The sequence below is a fragment of the Solea solea genome, chromosome 5 (assembly GCF_958295425.1).
Source record: "Solea solea chromosome 5, fSolSol10.1, whole genome shotgun sequence".
NCBI lineage: Eukaryota > Metazoa > Chordata > Actinopteri > Pleuronectiformes > Soleidae > Solea > Solea solea.
In genome coordinates this window covers 5,593,205-5,606,285 of record NC_081138.1, presented here as the reverse complement: position 1 = coordinate 5,606,285, position 13,081 = coordinate 5,593,205, and the positions used below count along the sequence as shown (strand labels likewise).

General features: G+C 42.4%; 1 non-coding gene across 1 annotated transcript; it reads left to right on the top strand.

Moving 5' to 3' along the window:
* The first annotated feature begins 788 nt into the window (after positions 1 to 788).
* On the top strand, positions 789 to 859 carry trnag-ccc (transfer RNA glycine (anticodon CCC)). Its single transcript has one exon. It is a non-coding gene; the product is annotated as a tRNA-Gly (tRNA).
* Positions 860 to 13,081: the final 12,222 nt, after the last annotated feature.

Here is a 13,081-nt window from a genome sequence, read left to right as displayed (position 1 = left end):
GAGGTATGCCGCAACTCACTCTCCAAGTGCAGGCATATAACATAAAATAATAATAATAATAATAATAAAAAGCAATAGATAAAATGTAAATAACTGTACAATAAAATTGTATAAATATACACTACAAAAAATACAGCACCATAAGCGCATGCATAATGTAAAGCACATGCATTGTATATTTCCACAGAAGTGTATTCAGTTTGGGTTTATGTGTAAATGTTCTGGTTTTATATATTGATGACCAATTAAAGCTGCCTGTCATTCACCCATTCACACCCATGCACTCACACAGGGCTGGCCCAAGCTTTCATGGGGCCCTAAGCTGAATTGGATTTGGTGAGGCCCCCCCCCCCCCCACCTCAGAGTAGCCAGTGCTCAACTCTTTTTGATACAAATGTGACACTATGAATTGCATTAATTATAAATTTAAGTTGTGTTATTTACACCAAACCAATGTCTTTTGTTTAAAGGCAGTAACATCCCAAACGTGGTCTCTTATTCATTTGCACATTTGTCTTCAAAGTGAAGCACTAATTGTGGCGATGCTGAACTTTGAATTAAACAAGTAAACCAACAAGTTTCACGACTTTGGTTGGAGCAGATGTGAAAATGTGCACTAAATGTCCAAAACAACAAAATAACTCTAACTGAACACTGTTTAAATATCCAAATATATCTAAAGATATCTAGATTTTTGTAAAAAAAAAAAAAAAAAAAAAAATCTCCACACACTTTAACAACTGCTTACTTGCGGCTCTGGACTCAGACATTCCTATGGACACACATATGCACCGCTGGTGTAGTGGTATCATGCAAGATTCCCATTCTTGCGACCCGGGTTCGATTCCCGGGCGGTGCAAGATACTTAAAAGACTACTTCTATGTAGTTTCTTCCTCTTTGGATAAAACCATCTGCTAAATGCTTAAATGTAAATGTAAAACACAGCACACACTGCCTGCATAGCCATCAGGAGCAAGGATTTGCAATGCAATTTGAATATTCTGAACTCCAGCACATGAGAGCTTGTGACATTAATGCAGGGTTCATTGCAGCAGCTAACGAGATGCATTCAAAGACCACAGGTACATTGCATCGCTTCTGCAGGATCTACAGCTTGTTGAGTTTAGAGGAACAGCTTCAAGGTGCATTCAAGGAATCTCGTAAATGTCCTCACTTCTGCAAACACAAATGAATGACTAACAAAGTAATTTATGAACATAGTTAGTTTTGGTTTCTCATATTTATAATCTTTCTATTGTTTTGAGTTCTGTTTCCCCAAAATTGGAACCTCAGGGCCATTTTCATCTCCACTGATGTGGTTATGTTTGTGGCCAAGTTTGTTCATGAACAACATAAATTCAAATATTCTGGGGAAGTAGGTTATGGTCCAAGAACCTTTAAGAAAATTATGCTCTCTCTAGTTTATTATATATCAAATAAAAAAATTAAAAAAACATACCATCAAAAACCTAAATTACTGACAGCACATTCATTCTTTAAAAACTTGCAGATCTAATTTATAACTACCTATACTGAGCGAGTTAATATTAGCATAATTTCCACTACAAATATTTCAAATTACATCTCCGCCCCCAGATTAGCCCTCCAAAGCCATTACTCATTCCTAAACCAACATGCACTTTTCTTCATCGTGTCTCAAAGCAAGACATCTTCCTGGGAATATAATGGGATTAGAATTGACTGACTGCAAAATAAGCTTGTACACTGATTTGAAAACACCAACACTATTTGTCCACTTGATTTCAACACAATGTTAAGTGGTTCCACGGGCCACCACTTGTTCTCACTCGTCTCACAAAGTTTTCATTGCCGCCCAAATTGATCTCAGTGTCAAGTCAAAAATGATGTTGCCACAGATACTTTCTGTTTCATGTAAACGTTCACACTGTAACTGAATTGGTTTGTGAATTTGTAACCGGGAAACTTTCTCTCTGAAATAACTATATTCCACTGACTGAGATGAAAGAAATGTTCTTTCTTTTTTTTTCCTGTTGTCCCTCCAGGATTGCATTGCTTTGCAACCGACCAGTCATTAATTGGTGACAGTCAATTAATCACAGCTGCTACAGACGGCTGCAGCTATTGATCTTGTCCCGGTGCTTATTTTTCATCCCTAAATGACACCGATTGCCAGATTTGACCAGCGCAGTGTAATGGACAGTGAAGAAGCAATGACCCGAGTGTCAGTCTTGTCACTGGTTAGGATCTGGATCAACCCCCCCCCCCCCACACACACACACACACACCCATCCACCTGCCCCCCAAACCCCCCGCTATCACGGCAAATAGCATCTTTACCATTTCGCTTGGAAAAGGTTTAGACTGCCCTAAGAGCACAAGCGGTGGAACAGTGTGCGCTGGTGCTCAGATGACCTTTTCTGTTTAAGGCTTAATCTCTGACAAATGCTTACTTTAATTAGCCTGATACCCTTCGCACAACACCCCCCCCCCCATCCACTGCTGGAGCTGACCCCCCGCCTGGCTCCCTCTTCTGTCTCCCTCTCTCTCCACTTTACCCTCTGCAGATTCTCAAACAAGCACGAATGTGGAGCTGAGAGAGATCAATGTAAAATATCTAGATTTTTACGGAAACAAAATACTGATTTCATTTTCTCCACGTCCTCCAGTCTGATTGTGGAGTGAACTATAATACTTTTGATTTTTGGACTACAGGTCAAATACAAAATGTGAGCGATCAGTTAAAAAAAAAAAAACAGCTGAAAGGATAAGGCAAGTTATTATAAAAAAGAAGGTTTATTTGTGCTTAAGCATCCGTGCATGTCAAACACATCACATCTGCAGACTTTATATCCAATTCAATTCACTTCAAGTCAGTTCCAACCACTTTATTTGTTAGGAACTTCTTTTGCTTAAAAAAACATAAATCTTAACAAAAAAATTAGGAACCCAAACAAAATCTCCCACGATCCATCTTTGGGTCCTGACCCAGTCTTTGGGAACCACTGTTTTAAACTTGAAATTCAAAGATAGAAATAAGGAAAGATAATTAAACATTTCCAAGAAGTGGTTGGTAAATTAAATGCATGTTATATAATAACATATAGACATAATTGTTAACTAAAATATGTTGTTTGCTGACCCAGACAAACTTTAATGAACAAATTTGATAATATTTTAATAGAAATTGTGCCACATGTTGGAGCATGTGGCTAGTATTGTTGCCTTGCAGCAAGAAGGTTGCCAGTTTGCATCCTAGTTTGGGCCATTGTGTGTAGCGTTCAATAATATACAGAGGTTAATTGGAGACTATAAATTGACTTGGGTGGTTGTTAAAATTCACAAGATGCTGTTGAATAAATAAATGTTTCTTCACACTTTGGAAGACCAAGAAGTAAATGGCTGATCTCCACCACAACATCTCCTGAAAATGAAATCCTCAGTCTAACCCTCACCCAGCAGCTCATGCATCCCTCCCATCGCAGTGGCAAACACAAGGCAAAATAGATGCATGGCCACAAATCCCTGTTTTATTGGAAAGAGGCCTAATTATTAGGATGTAAGTCAGGCTCTGACTGGAGGCCGTTTCCTTGATGCGGGGGCCTGGTTTATATTTATCCTCTCCTCTGCTGCAACAGCAGCGGTGCCACCATCGCTACCAGCAGTGTGTGGCGCTTTTATTACATCGCCTACAGGCAGGTTCAGCCCTGTCACACACACACACACACACGCACACATGCAGCCTGCAGGACCAGCAGCGAGTTGAGTCCCCTTCCACAGCAGAGTTACCCCACATCCCCATGCAGCCCCACATGGGCCCTTGGGACAGCGGAGGGAGGGGAGTGGGTATTATGGTAATACTATAGCCTGCTGCTCCCTTCCCCTCTCCTGCAGCACAGCTGGGGAGGACCATCATTACAAGTATTGTAGCAATCTGTTTAAGAGGGACACATTTGGAGAGGTTGGGTGACAGAGCGAGGATGAGTGCTGCATACATAGATCACATAAAATATGATTAAAATGTGTGTGAGGGGACCGGGAATAAAATGCAAAACTTGTTATGAACACCTTATATCAAGTCTACTGTCAGAATGGCCAGCTGTAAATCTCTATTTTCCCCTCTTTACTTTTTTTCCCCCTTATTTTATTTTATTAAAGGTTTCTTGTGTTGAGCTGGTTATAGCTCAAGACAGAAGGCCCATGGCACATAAGGAATAAATAGGACATAAAGTACTTGAATCTCTAATGCCTCATATAGCGTTACCAATCTATATTGTAGTGTGTCACAAGCTGGAAATCCATTAGAAAGTGACAGAAATCAAATAGCCTCACAATAGTGAAACTCTTTTAGTTAAATTACACTGATTTCATGCACCAAAAAAGAAAGAAAAGAAATCCAACCGATTATTTTTAGACACAAATGAAATGCAAGATGATATATAATATATATCACATTTATAGTAATTGATAAAAAAAAAAAACAGTAAGAAACTCCCATAACATTCCTGTCTCTGCTGCTTTATATACCAGGTTGGCAACAGATGAATGATTGTATATCAGGAGAGTCTGACTCTTCTGCTTCAGATTAGATCTCTGACAGAGCAGTCAGTCACTCAGTGTCAGATTAGGCGGCTCAAAGTCAATCTGTCCACTTGTCTCGTTTCAGAGCTCAGGCTGTGATTCCTCACACTCCTCCCTCATCCTCACAGTATTTTTAGGATACAGCGATATCCATTACGTCCTTATTTTTTCCCTTTTCCCCCCCTCCTTCGCCGCCCTGTGTCTATTTCCAGCTCGGTTTTTAAACAGAAAGTTTCGATTGATAAGGCACAGAATCTATAACGGCACACACACACACTCAGAGGTGAAGGTTATTGAATATTCTGAATATGAACTATTAAAAATGCATATTATCTCATTATTCCTGCTGCCAAATAACTGGAAACCGTATATGCCACAAGACAGAAAGTGATTTTCTTCTTTTTATTTCACCCTTTTTTCCCCCCTCTCCTCTCTTGACCCGACAGAGGGCACGTGAATAGGCGAGGAGGGAGGAAAGGAGGAGAGTGGTCTTTGGAAAACTGCTTCAGTGCACTAACGTCCCTGAAACCTGAGTCCTTATTGGATCTGAAGGGCATTTTAAGACAAGGATGCTCCACAGATGTCATTTAAAGGTGAGGATGAAGCCGGGGTATGTTATCATGTTGTTACAACACAGTTGTGTTTATATTTAACCAAAATGAGGCTGGTGGAATACACAGACATTTGTCAGCACTCACTCCCCCCCCCTCACACACACCATATACTCTCTCTCTCTTGCACACACACACTCACCAGGAGGCCTTATTAATTATTTGTAGCCACTTGACTTCATATTGTGCTACCAGTGGCTTGGTCAAAGATTATAATTACCACTTCCCTGTTTGTATCATTTTCCATCTCCTGTGCTTTTAGTGCCGTATTACTTCTCTTGTCCCCCTCTCTCCCTCTCCGACTCCCTCTCTCCCGTATACACAAGACCAAAAGTGCAGGCACATCATTTATTGATAAGACAAAAAGAATGTAATGAAATTATCAATGTTCTTGAATTAATTATGAACATGATTAAGAAAGCTAAAATCTCAGGAGCCAGTCTCTCATTACCCATTCACTCTCAGGGATTGCTTTCATTCAGGGAAGGCGGAAAAAGCCTTCCAGCAGAGCCCACTCCGGCTCCGCTCTTCTCCCTGTGTGCCTGTGTCCCCTTGTCTCTGCTGCCGAGCTGAGTGACCAACCCTCCGTCACACTGGCTGCCGGCCCGGCTGGACGGCTCGCAGGCAAAAACCCCGTATCCTCCACGGCGATGTGGCCCCCGGTGCGGGAGCAGCGGCAGCTGCAAGCTGCCTCGTGGCCTCTCGTGACGTTTGCGTGGAAAAGAGATGTTTTCAACCTTCCTGCTTTCAAGTTTGGGGTCTTGACCAAAGTTTGAAAAAAAATAAATGACACACTCAAGGTAAGTGAAACTTCTAATTACTGTTTGGAAACAGCTGCATGTGATCTTTTCTATTTTTTAACTGCATAAATAATTGATTTTGGTCACAGGATCAAGACTTTTAGTTCCTTAATTAACAGAATAAAGACATTTATTGTTGCTTCAGGAGAAAAACAAATAATATGTAAAACAAAAAAATATGACAAAGAAGTCATGGTGATTATGAACTGATTCTCTAGTGAGGTTATTTATTAGATAACTTGTGGTAATTGGCATGGGACTTCATGGCAGATATGAAGTGAATTATTCCCTGTAGTTAAGATTAATCTGAATAATTTTGAGGTTTTATTAAATGTAAAACTTCAATCTGATATCGATGACCCAGTGAAACATGATTTAAAAAGTAAATTATGAAAAAGTGCAGCATTTTATTGTGATCATTTGTCATATGATGAGTGAAAATGTCACTTCTGAACAATATAAACAGGTAGTAACAGCCATTTTGTAGCCTGTAATTTTTTCTTATACAGGAACAGGAGTGCATTTTAAAATTATTTCAGTGACTGTTTTTTTTTTTTTTCCCTTTTCCTCCATTTATATTCTGTGGGAGAAGTGGAGATGCTGTCATGCGAGAGCTACTCATCTTATGTTCAGGTTTTTATGTTTCTTCCTCTCAGTCACATGGGACAATATATGGGGCGATGCTCCCCAAAGTATTGGGAGTTTCAAACAAAAAAAAAAATCTGTATCTCACCACTGTATCTCTTCCCTGCTCATGCCTGTCACTGTAGCTACGCATACACACTCCAAACAAGCCTGTGCATACACACACACACACATTTGATTATACTGTACAAAATAGACACATCAACCGCTGCACTGTCTCACCTCACAATATAAACAGAAGGAAGTCCACTGTTCGCGCCTCAACAAGCTCTGTGTTGTTTTTAAGACCCTCAGAAGTAAATGTTTAATTCATGCGTGAATTCACAGACAACGCACTAACTGACCTAACACAGTTGTGAAAAAGGATTGTGCGAAATTTAAAACGGAACAAAAAGCCATGGGATTTTTTTTTTTCTTGAAAATTGTTTCATAATTTTCTTTTTTTTTGCTGCAGTATCAAAGACAGAGAACAAGGAAGAGAGAAAGAGAGCGAAAGAGAGATCTCAGGGGTTAATGGCAATCCTCCTGTCCTAGGGATTGATCCAAGTATTGGATCGCACATAAAGCTGCAGTTACTGGATATTACCCGGGCCGCTATCGGCCTGCAGTGATGGCCTGGATAAGAAGTGCTTACCAAAGAGGATGCACCTTCAGGGCAGATACAGTTTCCCAGCCCTCTGGGAACAACAACCACATGCCGGCTGCTTGCTCAGGAACTTTCTACCTCATCGAGTAAATCCAGGGGCCTTATCAAGTTACCGGTGGACTGAACTGCCCAAAAACAATATTTAAACCTCGGATTTTGAACTATACGTCGCCGGCAGCGCGGTAATTAAATGGCACCTGCTTTTCAAAGATAAGAGTGTCGATTGTCGGCTTTGTTTGGCTTGTGTTTCATGTCAAATGAAACCGGGGGTTATCACAGATTCAATTATGAGCAGGATGCAGTTTTATAGATTTCTGCCGGGTTAGATTGTAAAGTTGCTGACTTGTTCTCGAACCAGTATCGTAAAGTTTACTTTTCGGTGTCATGCAGACTTGTCTTTGCTAATTACTATAATCGCTTCAAACCCTTTAAATGAGTTACTGGTCCTCAGACCAGTCCTGCCTCTATTCCCACTTGAGGTTTTACCCCCAGACTAGTGTAGCCGATTCCCGATCCATGCCAAGGTGGTTCGGCTCCACACATGAGCATCTGCTGTGTGTCTCTCTCTTCGGTATTACCCATGAAACACCTGGCTCGTGCCACACACTCAGAGCCCAGATGGCAGCTAAGCACGCTAATTATTTCGACACAAAACTCTGATGTCCCACACCACCACTGTGGGGACACTTTGGCATTCTGCGCTTCTCGCTGCAGCTCTGCTGAAGAGGATGCCTTGCCACCAAGCTATAAAGATGTCAAGTGGGTATAGACGGGCCCCAGTACAGTGCTTGGCATCCAGATGTAAAGTCGGTCGTATGTGGTCTCCTTTAGAGGCGTTTGGCATGGACGCGGTGGTATATTGTCTTTGCCCTTGGTGCTCATTGACGCAGATGCACGCTCATTATACTCCTAGAGTTGACGACAGCATCAGATTTTGTAAGCAGTGTTCCTGGATCCTCTTGTGAATATAAAAAAATGCTGATTCAATTCAGGACAAGATTTCATAGAGCTGGGAGCATCTGTGGGTATTTTTTTCCCCCCTACTACAGGAACAAAGTTATGACAAGTAGAAGAGGCAGTCATCCCTCTGTGTTTGATCTTTGATACTGACAGTGACTCATGACGTCGGAGAGAATAAATGGTCTGTATTTAAATAGCACTTTTCTAGTCTTGATGACCACTAAAAGCTGCCTTATACTACAGCACATTATCTATCATACCCATTCATACGCTGCTCACACAACCATGAGGAGCAACGTGGGGCTTCTTGCCCTAGGACTCATCAGCATTTAGACTAGCGTAGCCGGAAATCAAACCCACAACCTTCACATTGAAACATGTTGACAACTTACTTTACCACTGAGCTACCACCGCCCCAAATAAGTGCTGTTTTTGGACTGTTGGGGGAAACCGGAGAACAGGCAAACTCCACACAGAAAAGCCACTGGTCAAATCTGGATTTGAACAGGTGACGTTCTTGCTGTAACGCAACAGTGCTAGCCACAACTCTGCTGTATGGCCCAGTTGAAATACTATTGCATGTACAGTATGTATATGTTCAACCGGACCCAAACTGGCCAAGACGTGCTGTGCATGATAAAGCTTTGGTCAACCAAAGAATACCTACTACTAACAAGCCAAAAGAAGGTATGCTTGTATCTTGGAACAAGAACAGTAGTTAGATTAAAAAAGGCTAGTTGAGTTGTGCTACTTAACAATGTAGGTAAACGTACTGAGAGTTTCTTCATTTTTTGGAGTGGATATTTCATTCATTCACTGTTGCCCTGGTAGCCTAATATTTGTAGTTATATACCAAGGATTTTTTAACCTGGGCGAACCCGCTTAAGAAAAGGTGATTAACCCCACTCCCCATTACCAGTGGTTGTTTCACCCTTGTGTGACCTGTGAACTCAGTGTGAGTCAGACGAAGAAGAAGAAGAAAAGAACATCAGCACCACTGGTGATTACGGAGAAGCTGACTCACCGCCCTGTCTTGTCAGTGCTGCATGTTGATCCAAATATAGTTCACAGTTATGCCAATGGACGGAATATGAATGCACGCCATGGCTTTAGACTGGAAATCACACAGGAAGCTGCAAGAGGAAAAAAGATGCTCCCACTAATGCCTTTAAGAGCCAAAAGAGGGTACTCTTGAAGTTTAAATAACTGTTGGAAATGTTAAGGTTAATCTAAATGTAGAATTTGGTAAAATGTGTAACATAAGCCCAGTTTGTAGTTATCTTCTGGTATATTTTATTGACTGAAAAATGTCATAATGTGGTGTTAGACTGGCTATTAGCATCAAGGAGTGTCAGCTAACAGTAGCATGCTTCATACTAACCACGCAATGGAGCTCTGCAGGCTTTACCCTGATTATGCCTGGTGGTCCAGTAAGAGAACAGTATCAACATCTTTATCTGACATCAGAGACTGCCGTTTCTCTCTACGTCCTCTCTGAGCTTGATGAAGTGTTGCCATTAGGACCCATCTCCTGCATCCGCAGCTGCATCGGAGGCAGAATTGGTTGTGCTTGATAAAGCTGACACTTAGAGCAAGGTGTAGGCCCCACAGCGATAACCTACTGACTCCAGCATTAAAGACTCCACCAATGGGAGGCATGGCCTAAGTCTTGATCTATTGTTACCTGTCAGAGAGCAGTATTGCTGGCTGCAGCCTGTGTGTTGTATTTTTGGTATTTGTCAGTGCAGACATGTGCTCACAACTACATTACTAGAAAACTAGCAGTGAGATTAAAAGGGTCTTCTGGTCTCATAACGCTTCAAATGTGACGTTACTGTCAGGCACACACACACAGTGTGCTTACATGCATGTTAAAAGTATGATCTTAGTCGAACTAAGATCGAGTTCATCTTAGTCGGACTAACATACCTGGATAATGTGATTCATAGTCCGATTACTTGTGCCAAAACAAAAACTCCAAAATGTTGTAAACTGGACCTTTAAGTCAACTTTTAGGTCACTTTTAAACAAGATATTTTTAAAAACCGTCCACATTTTGTCTGCTGGGCTTATTTGAACATAATATTTATGAACTTACACTCTAAAACTCATTGAATTCAGAAGGAGAAGTTAGTGCAAAGGCTCAATATAGCCTAAAGAACAGTAGTTTGAAAGTGAACCCTATTGTTTTGCTTGTGGACTAAAAAAAACTCAGAGACAGATTAGGCGAAATAAAGCAATAAAGACTCTAATTTGTCCCAGTACGGTTCTTCCTCATCCTTTTACCCTCCTCCTCCTCCTTCTCTATCCCTAAAGTGTATCCCATCTGCTTTGGGGACCTCTCCCCAGCATGCAGGAGCAGGATAAGCACACCATTTGCCTGTCAATACTTTGCTATTAGCCTCTGCAGATCCATATATCACTGGGCTGTAGGCTATGAGCTGGTGCTCTTCTTATCTGAACCGCCGCGGCTGAGGGTCTCCTCTCTGGCCTGCACTTTGATTTATCCAACCAGTAGGTTAATGAGAGACAGAGCCTGTCCATTTGCTCTCACCCTGAGGGGGTAGAAACGTGTGCATATGTGAAGGGCTGGAGTGGAGTGGGCTTCATGATTCACGCATCCTAAAATGCCAGAAAAATGACTTCCGAAAGCATTATTAGTTAAATATAAGGCTAAAGGCTATAGAGCTAATATATGTCAAGGGTTAGTGCAAATGGGGGGGGGGGGACACCCAGAAAATATCCATGTTCTAGCACCTCTAAGGCTTTTTCTTGTTTGTTTAATTCAAACAAAACCAAAGTTAAAACAGGAAGTAGGTGTCAGCCAGCCTTTTTTAAGCTGTAAGCGATGCTACTGTAAGTGACGGCATGTGTCATACTTTCCACATCGTCTTTAGTCTGTATTTATATAGCGCTTTTTTAGTATTGACCACCACTCAAAGGTGCTTTACGCTACAGTTTTGTCATTCACTCACACACAGTTTTCTATCACACATCTTTCATACCCAGTCACAGGCACAGGAGCAACGTGGGAGTCACAGGCTAGCGGAGCTCACAACCTTCCAGTTGAAAGACAACGCGCCCCACCACTGAGCTACCGTCGCCCGCGGTGTAAATGTCACTCCGTCCATATCCGTGGTCATATACGTGGACCTTTTTGCAGGAGAACCCGAGGACCTCCACATTGTGTGACCGTGTAGGCTGCACATGCTTCCTGTTGCACAACACTTACCAGTCCAGTTGGGGATGCACAGAGCCGTTGTAACGGGGTAGGCAAACTAAGCAATTGCCTAGGGCCCCGAGTTGCGAGGGGGGCCCCCCAATAGACAACAGATACAGCCACGCAGCAACGACTCCAAAGGTCGGTTGTGAATTACGTGGCGTTGGGATTCCACCTGAAGGTCAAGAGCCTATTCTACATGGCATATCTATGAGGCCAGACCCTAGAAACAGCTCTGATGACTCGCTCTTGTTTTGACAGGGGCGGTGGACGCTTGCAAGGACGTCCATCAGTACCATAATATGTACATGTGTTGTGTTTCCATTATGGTACAGTTTGGTTTGGTACTGTACGGTGCGGTGCGGTTTGGAACGGTAAAGCCCTGGGTCAGGCTTGCGTTTCGATGGGTGTGGGCAGTGCCTGATGGCAGCATCAGCGCTGTTTTTTTCTGGCTCGTTTTTTGGCTGTTTGTCTCAACAAGACGTCAAGTTTTGTCTGAATAGACTGCGGGCGTTGATGAAACACCGGTCACAAGGGAGCTACATTTTTCTGTCGCCCAATCAGCTGACTGTCAAGGGTGGAACCCGTCTAGTTCTAGCGAACCATACCGTACCCCAAGGGAAGGATGCCAAAAATGGAACAGTGGGGGCTGGTTATTTTGTTACTATTCCTTATGGAAACGCAAAAAAAATATGGACCATACTGTACCAAACTGAACTGTTCCACTCAGTGGAAACAAGAATGAAATTTGAATGACCCAGTATGGACATCCAAAGGCATCCCAACACTGCATCCTCAATACTTTTGGCATTCCGTGTCCACAAAGAGTTGACTGTGAAAATTGAATGCAGTTTTCCGATGAGCTACCAGTGTGAAACCTCAAAATGTGCAATTTGACCACTTCTAGCGGGTTAAAATGGTGAAGAAATAGTGTAGCTGTCTACTCATCCACAGCGATGCTGGTGATTCTGTTTCGATCGCTCCATCATGGCCGCTCACAAATGTTCTCATAATTATAGTCAAATTGCGACACAATTATAGTAAATGATGTTACGAGGCAGTCCTAAAAAGAGATGTGTGCAGCTTTTAAACACTTCCCCGTGTCAGTGAGTTACATTGCCTGTTACATCAGTGAGTTTATGACCCGCAGATATTTGGCTTCAGTCCAAGGAGAAGCTGTCTAATGAGCAAGCTGTGTCTGTGTCTTCTGCTGCTCCCTCTCAGCAGTCAGCCTGTGCAGTTTGCAGTGTGTGTGTGTGTGCGTGCGCGCGTGCATTTGAAAGCAGCAGAAAGTCTCCACGTTGACGGCATTCAGCTGTGGGATTGAGAAGGATCTCACACGCAAACACAACAGGGGAAGACAAACCACTGCCAGATAAATGTCCTACTTAGCTCTTACACTAGTAGATTTCAACAAAAAAAGTCCAACCCCTCCCTCTGTGTGTTGCACACACACACACACACACACACATGCTACATGAAAATATCAAGCATATGGTTGTATCCTTCTAGCTTGTATCCCAAGGCCAGTTTCCCAGCTGGTTCCCTGGGAGAGAGCGAAGGGTGGAGGAGGGGGGGGGGGGGGCATAGGAGTAGAAAGGATACAATGAGAGTGAAAGAGGGGCCACATAGTGAGAG